The sequence below is a fragment of the Alligator sinensis genome, unplaced genomic scaffold (assembly GCF_000455745.1).
Source record: "Alligator sinensis unplaced genomic scaffold, ASM45574v1 scaffold511_1, whole genome shotgun sequence".
Taxonomy (NCBI): Eukaryota; Metazoa; Chordata; order Crocodylia; family Alligatoridae; genus Alligator; species Alligator sinensis.
This window is the reverse complement of record NW_005842114.1, coordinates 1,174,036-1,187,893: the sequence shown is the minus strand read 5'-3', so window position 1 is coordinate 1,187,893 and position 13,858 is coordinate 1,174,036. Positions and strand designations below refer to the sequence as shown.

At 50.5% G+C, this 13,858-nt stretch overlaps 1 protein-coding gene across 8 annotated transcripts in view; it reads left to right on the top strand.

Annotated features, from left to right (window-relative positions):
- The window catches only part of EPB41L1 (erythrocyte membrane protein band 4.1 like 1), a 148,519-nt gene that overhangs the window by 66,035 nt on the left and 68,626 nt on the right, over positions 1-13,858 (top strand). The window contains exon 1 of one of the 8 annotated variants that reach the window (XM_025205396.1): positions 4,393-4,440. The exons of the other annotated variants lie outside the window; for them this stretch is intronic. The gene's annotated coding sequence lies outside the window, so the exon portion shown is untranslated. Of the gene's footprint in view, positions 1-4,392; positions 4,441-13,858 lie in introns of those variants that run through there. 8 annotated transcript variants of the gene reach the window in all.

The following is a 13,858-nucleotide window of genomic DNA, read 5'->3' as shown; positions in this document are numbered from 1 at the left end:
TTCCCTCTGAGCCCCGCCTGGTCGGATTCAATTAAGAGCTAGGTCTTCCATGCAAGTCCACCTGGACGGCGGCTGGGGCTACACAGTGGCAAAACTGGGCCCATAGGTCACTTGGTTTTACAGGCAAAGGAACATTTGAAACAGACATGGTAATAAGCATTCAGAGACTCTCGAGCCTTTCGAAGGAGCCTGCCTGGACAGCTTGTAGTCTGCATGAGATCCCTGGTGGCATGGAATGGCAGGCCTCCTTCCTTGGCACTGACCTGCGTGGCTCATCTGCTGCTCTAATGCTTCATAGGCATGTGGCTATTAGGGCTGTGTGAAATTTCGCTGAGTGTTTTGTTTCGAACCTGTTTTGACACATTTCGAGTTCGAAACAGCGACATTGAAACAAAACAAAAAGCTGCTCGGAGCTCAGCCCAGTGGTGAGAGGCAGAGCGCAGCCCTGGTGCTGTGTTCCACCTCCTGCCACTGGGCTGAGCGCCGTGGGGCTACGGAACCACTCAGAGTGCAGCACGGCAGCAGGAGGTGGGCAGAGCCGGTTCTATGCTCCACCTTCTGCTGCTGGGCTGAGTTACATGGAGCTGCGCTGGGCACAGGCTGTGCCCAGTGCCAGTCCCAGGCGGCAGGAGCATCCTCCTGTAATCTGGTGCAGATCCAGGGGCCCACACCCCCGGAAGGAGTCCAACACAGCCCTCCTGGATCTGCATGCCGGATGACAGGAGGCTGCCGGCAAGTTTTGCTTTCAAGACTTTGAGGTGCAGTTTCTGAGAAACCTCTGCACCTATCTCCTTGGCAGGCTTCATGCCCTCAGAAGGAGCTACCATCCCTGCAATTTACATCCAAATCAGGCAAGAAATGACAGTGTTTTAGGCATTTTCATCATTCCCCATTATAGCCTATGGGCGAAACATCAAAACGAATCAAAACAGCAAAATAATTTTGACGAAACGAAACAGGACAGTATTTCAAAATGAAATGAAATGATGAAATGAAACATTGTCCCTTTGAAATGGTGAAACAGACATCGAAACGAAACGATGGTGTTTTGTACATGCCTAGTGGCTATCTCAGCCGGGTGCTGGTAAAGCCCTTACCTCAGACTGTGCTTTCACCTCTTCTCTCTTCACATTGGACACATGTCACTGCTGATCTGCCAGGTTATAGCTGACTCCTTCCAGATGGCCACAGAAGGGTGACACTCAAAGGTGCAATATTAGTAAAGCACAATTCTCAGACTTCCTTGTATGTATCCAGCCATTAATTCAATGACATATGGTAATTTTGCTTCTACACAACAGACTGTCTCATAAATCTTATTTATTGGGGGGGAGATATTGACTGCTGTAAGCTGCAGCTGAAATGTAAATGAGCCTTGGGTGGGGTCCAACACCTGGTTGATGTTGCCACAACAGCTTAGGGCAGGAATAGAGGGATATTAGGCACGTCTACATGAGATGCTTACGGTGTGGTAGCCTAATAACACTGCGCAGTACGTGCTGCTCAAAAAACATGCTGATAAGCTACTGCACAGTGTTATTAGGCTACTGCACAGCAACAGTTACAAAAAACCATGCGCCGGCACTACTGCACAGTAAATGTAGTTACTGCGTGTTTAGTTAGTACTTTCTTAATGAAGTATTAAACTAAATGCGCAGTAACTACTGGGTATTAATGAACATGTAGATGCACCCACTGTGTAACTGAACCTCTGGGGGGTTTCTAGATTAGTAGCTTGTGATAATTGCTGCATTAGGGTAAGGCTCTGGCATTGGGGCAGGAGAAGTGTTCTGGTGAGCCGGGCCCTGGAGTCCTTCATGACCCAAAGTAGTCAGGGCTGCTGACTTGGAAGTTGTGTCAAATGAACTGTTCCTGTTTAGTGTGGTTTGTTGCAACCCTTCCACGAGGCATTAACATCCCAGCTGCAGCTCTGATAGGGAGCAGTTTTGGACCTGTTAGTTCTACAGCGGGAGGCACATCCCACCATACACAAACCTGCAGAGAGGGTGAAAGCATAGGTTGTACTTCTCTGAGCCAACTTGCACCTTGAGGCTTTCTAGTGGAAGACTGTGAGCCAGCCTCTGCTCTCCTCCACCCTGGTGCACATCCACAGCTCCTCCACCAGCATTGATGCTGTTGTTCCAGATTCTCCCCAAGGTACCTGAGAGCAGGATCTGTCCCTCAACCTCAAGTGCTTTGTCAGTTGGGGGCCTGCTTTCAGCAGCATCGTTTTCACTGCGTTTCCAGCCCTTACCCAGGAGCCTTGTGCTGGCCTATTCCAGCAGCTATTATTTAAGATGTAATTACACAGCAACTGGGAAATAATCTCATTGTCATATTAATTAAGTTACTTACCAGCCGTGTGTTCTGGTGATGTTGCAGGCCTTATACATGCGGGTACTGTATAAGGATGAGCCACCTGCCCTGCCGCCTCCAACCTGCCAGGGACCCAAGCTCTGACGGATGTGGTTCCCCTGTCTGTGAAACCCTTTGGGACGGAGGCACGCTCTTGCTGCATGTTAACCTGCACAGGTCTAGGGGTTAGAGAACTAGATTGGGAGTTATTTTTCTCCCTAGTTCTGCCACTAAGTGACCTTGGGCAACTCACTCAGGACTGGTGCCCATCACCTTCCCTCATGTTGATTAGTACCATGCTGATTCCGGTGGATGGGTTTCTGGACTAAGACATTCCTTGGAAAGGATGGGAGGGAGGTGAAAGTGGACAGGGCTGTCAAATATAAGGTTTGCAAGCTGGATCCAGCCCACAATCCCCTACCACCCAGCTTCTGGTATTGCACCCCTGGGTCTGATCAGCACCTGTGGCTCAAAGCCAGTCCATGGGCCAGATCTAGCCCATGGACACTTTCCCTTCCCCTCCCATTCCTCCTCCCTCAACATACCTGATCTGGCAGCTGCTGCAGCCAGTCTGAGACTCATGCTGTATGTGGCATAGATCCTGAAGTGGCTGGAACAGGTGCTGCATGCAGCACAGTCTGGCTATAGTGGCAGCCACACTTTGCGGTGACCACCCCAGCCAGATTACACCATGTGCAGACTTGCTCTGGGACACAGGCTGCACATATCGCCTGCTCCAGCTAGTCCTGGACCAGTGCTGCATGCAGCACTCACAGACATTGCAAGGAGTGTGGGTCCTGGAATGACTGAAGCTCTGGCTGGACTGCATCTCATGTGTTACCTGTTTCAGCTGCTCTAGGATCTGCACTGCACATAGCCTGACTCCCAGACCAGCTGGAGTGGCTGCCAGATCAGATATGCTGGGGAAGGGTGTATGGGAGGGTGGAAGAAAAGGAGTCTGTGAATAGGATCTGGCCTGCAGACTGGCCCACAGGGACAGATGAGTTTGACTCCCCTGTCTTAGCATGAGTGAAAATCTGGCCTTTGGCCTGTAGCTCTCAGGGATGCTCAGCATCTCCGCTCCAGGAGGAATTATGGGCATCAGCGCCCCTCAAGTCTTTCATTTATAAAACATGGGTAATATTGATGCTACATTGGAAAGATCTTTGAGAGCCTCAGTTCCAGTAGCCTTATACAGGATAAGTGTCTGCACTTCAGACTTTTAGCCCCAACACCGGATTAGCTATGAGCTATTTCTTATAGCATGGTTCATCCCACCAAGGAGAGACAGTCTAAAGAAGGATGTGTACTCTAAGATGATGTGTAAGAGCTACTGTGCTCTATCCCAGACATGGCTGCATTTCAGTAGGGGAAAATGAAAATACATAGAGCACCTTAGGCAGAATGTTTCAGCTCCAAGAGTGTGTAATGATGTTGGAGCCTTCTAGATCAAATGCACGTTAGGTGTTGGAGTTGTTTATTTCAGATTTTGATGGGACTATTTAGAAGTCCTAATTTAAATAGGGATGGAGTTTATCAAGGTGCCTGACAGTCCTTTGGCTGGAAATCAGGGCTGGGGCTGTGCAGCAAAGTATCCTTTTATCTCTCTCCCCCTCCCCATCCCTCCCCTGGATTTGAAGCGAGGAAGGATATAGAAGGCTCATGCTCAGCTCTTGTTCCCTGGTGACTGACCTGTAATGAGTCAGATGTTTGCAGCCAAGGAAGAGAGGAAAGTGTGAGTGAAGGGAGGTAGAGGGGCTAATGACCCAGCCCAGCCTTAGCAGGTATATGTGGTATTGATCAGCTAGATTGGAGGGCTGTCTGCGGAGTGTGAACCCCAGGAGAAGGGAACTTGCCACTAGGGGGTTTCATGTGATGAGCCTGGTCTGGGAGTGTGGGAAAGGAGCCCAGTTTGCTGCTCTGTGCAGCGAGGTCTGCTGTGACTGCGGTATGCATCAATCAATGCGCGGGGGTGTTAAAGTTAGAGAAGAGACTGCTCTGCAGAAAGCAGTGCGTTGTACACTCAGCATCAGTCTGGTGGGGAGCAGCCGTGCTGCAGTCATGGGATGGAAAGCGCTCGCAAAGGTAGGAGCTGTCTGGCAAAAGGGTCGGGGACAGGCAAATGCTGGAAGCATGGAGGCAGCACAGATTCCCCAGCAGTTTGCTGCTCAGGTCTGTCTGCATCGCAGCAAGACTGACTCCATTCTCCCCAAACTATCCCCAGCAGAGATGTACTGTGCGGGGTGAAGCCCACAGCCACCAACCTAAGGCAGTGGCAGCTGGAGCCTGGAGTGTGGTGTGGCTCCCGCAGCCAGTGCTGCAGAGGGGTAGAGGCATCTTTTCAGCGGGAGGCTAGTTTTGATGGGGGGTGTGCAGCTTCCAGAGGAATCTCTGCTTCTGCTAGTCCCTGGGAAGCAGAGGCTGGGAGTGCGTTTATGATCATACTGCCGAGCTAGCTGGAATGAATTTGCCTTGCCCGGGGACCCACTGCAGTCCGATGCCTTACAAGAGGGGTCTTGCCCCCCCTCAAATAAAAGCAACTCACTCGAGCTGCCAGTCTGTGTCTGGCTAGGCTTGCTTGGCCAAGTTGTTTCTGAGCCTTTGTTCCAAGCCACTGTGCCACAGAACGGAGTAGTTTTGTGTTGTCAGCTCTGCATCTGGTGTTAACAATGGGGTATAACCTACAGCTAAGCGACTGCGGGGTATTGGGGTATCAAGACGCTTTGGCTGGACAAGTGGAACCCTCCACCTGTGGGACTCTCCTATGTGCTCAGGTCCCCTCATATACGTCTTCCAAGGCCCTGTGCTGCCAGTTGGGGAGGGCCAGCATGAGTGGCTGTCTCTGGAGCTCCTCAGCAGCTCTCCTGGGGCAGCTGGAGGGTGACACTGCACTGCTGCCCTGATTTTTCTAGGAACAGAGCCTGCTTCTGCCCAGCTCTGCTTCTTCCCTAAACACAGAACTGCTCAGCTATTACCACTGCCAGGCAAGCCAGCGATAACCTTGCAAACTTACTGGCACCTGTCCTTTCCTGCTGTGGGAAGCTGAAGGTTGTTTCCAAGAGAGTATGAAGCCACTGAACCCTTTAACCACTTTGTTTCCCTGTGCCCACGGTGCTGCTGGAGGAGGAAAGGTATGTCAGGATGTACAGTCACATCTGCCAGATGGGCCCTCAGCTGCGATATGCCTGGTCCAGGCTGCATTGGTGTGCCCAAATGAGCCAGCAGTACTGCTGGAGCATTAAAGGTGGACCCATCCAGCCACACATCTGATGTTCCCTGCTCTGAGAGGCAGCTAGAGTGTTTGGCAGCAGCCAGATGCTCACAAGAGGTAGGAAGAAGAGAGGGGCACAGATTGGTCCTTGTGCAGTTGGTCCCCAGCCACATGAGACCTGTGAGTGGATGCCCAGGACCCAACCCTAGGGCTGGTCAGAAGGGGCTTGTGTTCAGACTCCCAGCCATAGGAACAGATTCCTGGGTGGAGGCTTAGGAGAGGATTGGGGAAGGGAGGATCAAGGAGCTGAGAGAAACCAGGGAAGTTGATATTGCATGTGTTTGGAGGAGAGGGAGCGTAGAGGAAGGGGAAATGCTTCAAAAGTGGAGAGAGGAAACCTCAGTAATACTTCCCAGTGCAGTCCTTAATTATATCATGGGAAAGGATTGGGCAGCACAGGCCAGCCTGCAGCTGGCCTCCCACAGTGTGAATGCCTAATGTCCTGCAGATAGGCACAATGAAAGAGATGCAGCTGGGAGATGGGCAAGAAATGGTAAAGGACAATCACAGGAAAGGAAAGACTGATGGAGAAAATGAACAGGGGAGAGGCTGGTGAGGCAGGCAGAGGAAGATGAAATATAGCCAAAAGAAGACAGCAGCAGATTTTAAAATAGGCTCAGATAACAGTGAATGAATGAAATTGGGACGGTAAAAATAGAAAGATGGACTCAGATAAGAAATTGTGTCATGAATGAAGAGAAGGAAGGGTTCTGAGGGGAAAAGAGACATCAGACAATCAGAATGTGTGAGGGAAGCTGTGAGATTTGTGTGGGAGATGCTGGGGGTTGAGAGCCTGGCAAACATGTGAATTCAGACACCAGCGAGAAAAGGGAGAGTGAAGGGGAACAAAGTAAAGAGGAAAAGAAAACAAAGGAGGTAGGCAAAAGTTAAGGATTACCATAGGAACTGCCAGCATTGCCTGTCATTCAGGTTTCCTTGACCCTTTCCATTAAAAGAGCCTGATTTCAGCTGCTTATAACTTTGCCAACTGACTTGAACCATTTGGGCTGAAATTTTCCATGCTGGGTGACTGCCTCAGGCTTCTATTATTGAACTTCAGCAGAAGTGGTCTACCTGCTTCCAAGAGCAAGTTTACGGGAAAATACATTCTTTTGCCATTTTAAAATAATAAAAAGCCTTAACTGAGCAGCCCTAATACTCTAAGCCTGGGAGCAGGGGCCTGGAATTTTCTAGGGATGTACAGTTTTCCATTCCTATGAAAGTGTACCCAAATTTGGTCAAGACAGAGGCTTTTGATAATCTCAGTTTGCATGTACTCTATAGAGACTTGCTAGAGTTCAAAAGCTAATTTCTCCAAGGATTCCTTTGCTCTAAGCATGCTCCTTTCTGAAGTTGCAAGGATAGAGCAGGATTCTCCCAGCTGCCACAGACCGTTCTGGTTCTGGACGTGGGAACTGAGATCAAGGGAACTCTCCCTTCTGTGACTTCTCTGCTGGCATTGAGGGGGCATTGAGGGAGCAGGCTGAACAAAATACAGATGGGATAAGAGTAGGGAGAGAGGTAGGGAAGGAGGGAAGACTGGGATAAGGAGCTTGCAGGAGGGGACTGTATGCTGTGAGGATAACAGGAGCAGGGAGAATGGAGATCTGGGAATTGGGTGGAGGATATAGATTGGACAAGGACTGGGCAAGAAGAATATGCTGAAAGCAAATGGAGAAGGGCAAGACTGAGACTGGACAGGAGTTGGAGTTTTGGGATTTATTGGGCAAGGAGACTCAGACTGAGGGTGCTGGATGAGGCAGGAGAGGGACAGAGGCAGAACCATATATGTCTTCTCTAAGGCAGGCAAGGCACACTCCCCTCCAGGGCTTGGAAGTTTCCTGAGCTTCACCATTGCTCTGCTGAATGTGTCATCCTTCTATAGTGTTGTCTACACAGAGGATGACAATCTACTACTGCTGTTAGTTACTCCATTAGCTCAAGCAAGAGATCTATGCATTAGATCTAAAGCAGTCATTTTTAGCCAGAGTGCTGCACCATTCACAAAATAAAGCCAGAGATTTCAAAAATAAAGCCAGAGATTTCAAAAAGGAATCCATAGTGTCAAAAACATTTGGACCCAATGAGGTTTTTGTGAGCTCTTTGCAACAGAAGAATTGCTATGGTATTTTTCTGTAGTCAAAAACAAGTGAAAGCAAAGAGCTGGCATTTTCTGCGCGGTGCCCCGAATCTAACAAGATTGAGAACCACTGATTTTAAGGTTCCATCCCAGCTGAGGAGTTGTCCTGGGACTCAATATGATGCCACAGGATGGACTTTTAGGGTGTTTGTTTAGTTTGCCTGTTTAAAAAGCTGTACAAAATTGTATACAAGTGATATGTCAAAGGCAAGTGCATTGAGTGCAACAGGCTCAAAAGCCAGGAAATTTCAGAATTACTGTTGCCTGTGTAACGTTAGTACAACACCCTTGTAAATATGGCTGTGTAACTTTAATACAATAGCCTGTATAACCTTAATGCAACACCCTTGTAAATATGGCTGATGGTAGATACAGTGTTTAATTCTGTGATCATGCGCTATCTTTTCCAGCAGACCCCTGTTTCATTCTGTGCACTAGGTGGGCCTACTCTGGGGATGAATCAGCACTGTGCTGTGAAGGAGGCAGTTGTCTGTAGGCCTCCCAGGCTTGTTTGTTGCAGAACCTGAAAGATTTGTTGTGGATGATGTCAAAGCTACAGGAAGAGAAAGGAGGGTCATCAGTGAAGGCAGTTGGATGTTTCCCTGGTGAATTGGATTCTGTCCCAGCTTTTGGCACTGATAGTCTTTGGAAACAAATATTAATCCACAGAGTAAATTAAATGAGTTGGATCTTCCACAGGTGTCAACTGGTTTTATCAGTTATGAATTGGATAAAGGTGGTGGAGCTGCACCAGTCACCCAGTTTGCAGAGCAGGTCAGGTTGCCCACAGCAAACTTTTCAGACCTGTGTGCTCCTCATTTGTTGACAGCCTGAGATGAGAATGGGGGTTGCCACTGCTAACGTTAATGGGAGGTGTGCCCTGCATGCAGAAGTGCCATTGACAGTGCCTCTTGTCTTCAAGAAGAGGTTAGATAGGCATCTGGCTGGGGTCATCTGAACCCAGCACTCCTTCCTGCCTATGTAGGGATTCGGACTCGATGATCTATGGAGGTCTCTTCCGGCCCTAACATCTATGAATCTATTAAATACTCTGAGGAATCAGATCCCAGGTTTTAGATTGGGCACCCCAAACAAGCAGATACATCTGGGGGGAGTTGTAAATACGCTGGAGGGTAAGGCTAGGATTCAGAGTGACCGAGACAAATCATAGGATTGGACCAACATAAATCTCATGAGGTTCAACAGGGACAAGTGCAAAGTCCTGTACGTAGGATGGAGTAATCCCATGGGGGCAACAGTTTAGGCATCAAAACAGGCTGGGGGCTGACCAACTGGGCAGCAGCTCTGCAGAAAAGGACCAGGGGTTACAGTGGACAATAAACTGAATATGAACCAACAGTGTGGCCTTGTTGCCAAGAAGACTAACAGCATACTGGGCTGAATTGGTAGGCGCGCTGCCAGCTGGTCAAGGGAAGTGATTATTCCCTTCTATTCAGCACTGGTGAGGCCACATCTGGAGTACTGGGTTCAGTTTTGAGCCCCCCACTACAGAAGGGATGCGGACAAATTAGAGAGTCCAGTGGAGGACAACGAAAATGGTTTGGGGGCTGAGGCACATGACTTCTGAGAGACTGAGGGAACTGGGCTTATTTAGTCTATAGAGAAGACTGGGATGAGATTTGATAGCAGCCTTCAACTACCTGAGGGGGGTTTGAAAGAGGATGGAGCTCATAGGTGGAGGGAGAAAATATTATTTGGGGGGGGCTGAACATGTGCATACACACCCCACCCTCCCCCCCATGAGGTAAGTCTGTGGAGGCGGAAGGGGGGAGCAGATCGAAGCCCCCGTAGTGAGAGAGGGAGTGGGGAGGAGGCAATGGCAGGGGTGAGGTGAATGGGGCCCCGGGGCCGGGACAGGTTGTGAGACTATCAGAACCCCAGACAGCTCGTTCAGGGGTGCTGTGGGGCTCCCACCACTGTGTGCACCCTGGGGGAGGCACACGTTCTCTCCAGATTTGTGCACAGGGCAGAGGCAGGCTGCCACTGCAGGCTGGGCTCTATGCCATGCTGCCACTACCTAGGGAGCTCTGTGATGCCATGTGCCTGCGACCCCTGGACTGTGCCATGTCCCCTGCCTGCCTGGTGGTGGCAGGCACATGACACTGTGCAACTCCCACAGCAGTAGCAAAGGCAGAGGGGTGCAGAGTCCCAGCCTGCAGTGGCAGCCTGCCTCTGCCTCCCACACAAATCTGGGCAGCGCATACCACCCTGCGCCTCCCCCAGGGTGCACACAGTGGTGGGAGCCCCCCTGTGGCCCTGGATGAGCTGCCCGGGGCTCCGATAGCCCCACAACTGACCTCAGGGCCCCGTTCACCCTGGCCCTGCCTCTGCCCCACTCCCTCCCTCACTGTGGGAGTCTCGATCTTCCAGCCCCCTGCCCCCTTCCCCTTCACAGACTGAGACCTGCCTGTCATGCTGGGCAGTGATCCACATGCCAGACTGGGAGTGTCTGAGTCTGCTCACCTCCCCAGCGCCCCTCTCCCTGTTGCAGCTGCCCAGAGCCCACGTCTGGGCTCCCGTGCAGCCCTACCTACTACCCCATGTTTGAGGGGTGCTAAACCCCATTAACCCCAGCCTTCCGCTGCCCATGATGGAGCTAGACTGTTCTCAATGGTGACAGATGACAAAACAAGGAGCAATGGTCTCAAGTTGCAGCAAGGGAAGTTTAGGTTAGATATTAGGAAATACTTTCTTACTGGGAGGGCAGTAAAACACTAAAACAGGTTGCCTAGAGAGGTGGTGGAATCTCCATCCTTGGAGGTTTTTAAGACCTGGCTAGACAAAGCCTTGGCTGGGATGGTTTAGTTGGGGATGGTCCTGCTTTGAGCAGGGGTTTGGACTACATGACCTCCTGAGGTCCCTTCCAACCCTAATTATCTATGATTGTATGATTTGACCTTAATCCATCTGTGCCTCAGTTTCCCTCAGTTTCATACAATAAGGTTAATGCCCACTCATCTCACAAGGAGCCATCTATCAAGGCTTCAGATACTGTAGTGATGAGTGCTGTGGAAAAGTCCCTGAGGAAAAGAGTGATTCTATCTTCAGAGCAGGGGTTGAAAAAGTTCAGTAGCTGAAACCTGGGGCTGCACATCAAGTGCAATAAAACTTAACATGAGCAAAGCACATTTTCTGCACTGAATGGGGCAGGGGTCCTGTAGGAAAACCCACAAGCAGTCTTGTCTTCAAGTCTGTATCATCATTCTTCTGTGCAAGGGGCCCAACAGACAGCCTTATAGCTGGTGTTTTCTGGTTTCCTACAGCTTCTTCTATCCTGGGACTTTCCCTGTACTACTCACAATACTGCCAACACTCATAATTTTATCATGACATGAGTCTCATGACATATTACATTCCCCTTAAAGCACCAGCTCCTGGAGTCATGATTATGTGAGAATTATTTTCACTTAAAGACATTTCTAACCTGTGGCTGCAGAAGACAGCTGGAAAACATGGCTCAGGAACAGCTGGAAGGCTTAGAATCTAGAAGACTAATAACTCCCCCGCCCCCCCCCAGCATTATTTAATAATATTCTCATGGTTTTTAATCCCATTGCCTGATTTTTAGGATCCTGCCTCATGTTTCAGCTACCCTGTATTGGCTGTACTGCATTCACATCTTTTGTCTCTCAGAGCCTTTTCCATGTACTTGGTGCATTAACTGTAGCAGAAATAATCCACCTTGAAAGCACCTGCTTCCTCCTTCCTTCCTGCATCAGGGCATGATGAATTTGCCCTGTTCCTGGCTATTACCGATGAGCTGAACCAAGCCAAGCGGTAGCAGTGCCATCTGGGGAGCCAGGGCCACTGCCAAAATGACTTGTATGATAGAGGGGCCTGAGCTTCCTGGGAAAGAACAGTTTTGGGGGAAGCAGGGGGTTAAACACCTGCAGGGCTCTGATAAGGCTGATGGGCTGCAGGTATCAGAGGAATAGGGTATCAGGAAGGCTGGAAGCACAAGTAGAATGAAGAGGAGGGTGGCAGAGAAGGATTAGTACAAATAGGGATATGCAAGAAGTTTGAGCCCTCCAGGGATACAAGATGCTTTCAATGACTAGATCCCCAGGTGGTAAAGCTCCACTGGCTGCACAGAGAGAACTGCCCCTGTCTTTGGGCTGCAGGGCCTGAAGGTGCCCGTGAAGGGGTGAGTGATAGGCTTGTGCACTGGGGTCTGGAATGGACACTCATAACTGTTGTAGGGAGCAGAAGTTGGACCCCAGTGCCTGAGGGAGTCAGTTCAGCTGCATATTTCTGAGGTCTGTAGTGCCAAGTGTGAAGGTTGTGGGGGAGCAGTGGCAGTGTGTATGTATGCAGAGCCCTTTCTGTGAGCCTGGTACTTGTTGCTGGAACTCCTGCCTTTGTGTGCAGTGAACTTCCCCTTCCTCCCAGTGGGCACACCTGCACCCTGTTCAGTAAAGGGATGATCCAGTCCCATGTGTTGATGCCCATGCCTGGCTCTGAGACCTTCCTGTTTGGGATTGACACCTCACAGTCTAGTGGTAGAATAGAAGAGGAGGCAGTTCCCCTTGGTTGTTTCAGAGGATAATGCACCTTCCCGGAGAGAGAGCACCACACTGGGGCCAAGCCACTGAAGTCAGCAGTGTCAGTAATAGTTATTCATTTGCATTGTGCCCGGTAGCCCCAGTTGTGAGCAGGACTCTATGAATACAGAAGGGAGAGATGATCCCTGCCATGGATGCACAGAGTGTGAATGAGATCAGTCTTTGGTCCTTGCTGCTTATGAAGCAATTGCCAGGGATAGGCTGAGGCCCATGCAGGTGGCTGGGCTGTAGCAGGCTCTTTGTGCTTGCTGTCCTTATGGCTGTGCTCACTCTTGGCCTTGTGCAATCTCCATTCAGTGCAAGAGCAGCCAGAGGAGGAGGAAGGGACAGTGAGTCCTTGATAGCCTTCAGCCTCGATTGCTGGCTCCCCAGGGTTGGCAGCTAGCAGTATGCTTGGGCCTGAATGTAGCCCTTGTAGCTGGGCCCTGGAGCAGAGTTGTGCCAACGTGAGTTCCAGACAGTACTTGCCACAGCTCAATACTTCATTGCGAAGACAGCTAATAGCCCTGCACACATCTGCAGGCCTCAGCTGGAAAAGCTCCACACAGCAGGGCTGGCACCCACCATGGTGTCCTGTGCCAGCAGTGAGGTTAGTGACTTCTTAGATGGCCCCACAGATCACCTCCTTCCCTTCTCTGTACCCTGGCTTCACCTTTTTGCTCTGTATTTCCAGCTTGCCTGACATTCCCATGTGCTCTCTTTTTAGCACTAGCTCCTCGGGCAGAGGCTATAGGGTTATCCTGGGAGCCTTCTGGCTGAGTACCATGGCTGTAGTGGGGACAGTGGCTGTCATGTCAAATGTGTATTGCCCCAGCAGCCCCTCTTTGTCTCTACACAGTGCACATGGTATGGGAAGAGGCTGTATCAGGCTGCTCTGGGTAACATTTTGCTAGGGCTGGTTGCTGCTCTTAGCATGGCAGCCAGCACCATCACAGCAGCTCTTGTACAGAGTGAGCAGCTTTCTTCAGACCCCACATCCTCCTGTCCTGCGCACCTGGAAACTCCAGAATGCAGCTGCCATAGGGGTGGGATGGCAGTGACTGACTCTTGGGGAGTCTTGTCATGGTGCAAAGGGCAGATAAGCACCTATCATAAAAACTCAATGGGAATTGGACACCAAACTCCCCATGGCACTTCTAGAAATCTCAGCCAGGGCCCAGAGGAGTCCAGGACAGTCTGGCTTAGGACCTCAGAGCAAACCCCAACTCTTTACCAAAAACTCCTTGGGGTCTACAGCAGACAGGGAGGTTTTGGGGCATGGCGTCCTCCTTGTGTGCCGCTGACCTCAACCTGGTAACTGCCTGTGAGCAGCACCTCAGTACTGATAACTGCCATTCAGTGCAGCTGCCTGGGGAAGAGGAGGAGCTGCCCTGTCCCTTGTGGAATCAGACCTGGCGGTTCCTGAGAGTCTAGCTGGGTGCTTGTGTCTCTGACACAACCCTACTAACGTGCCATCAGTCCGGGCCTGTATCCACACCCCTCCTGGACAGAAGCCCTGGGTGCTGGGTT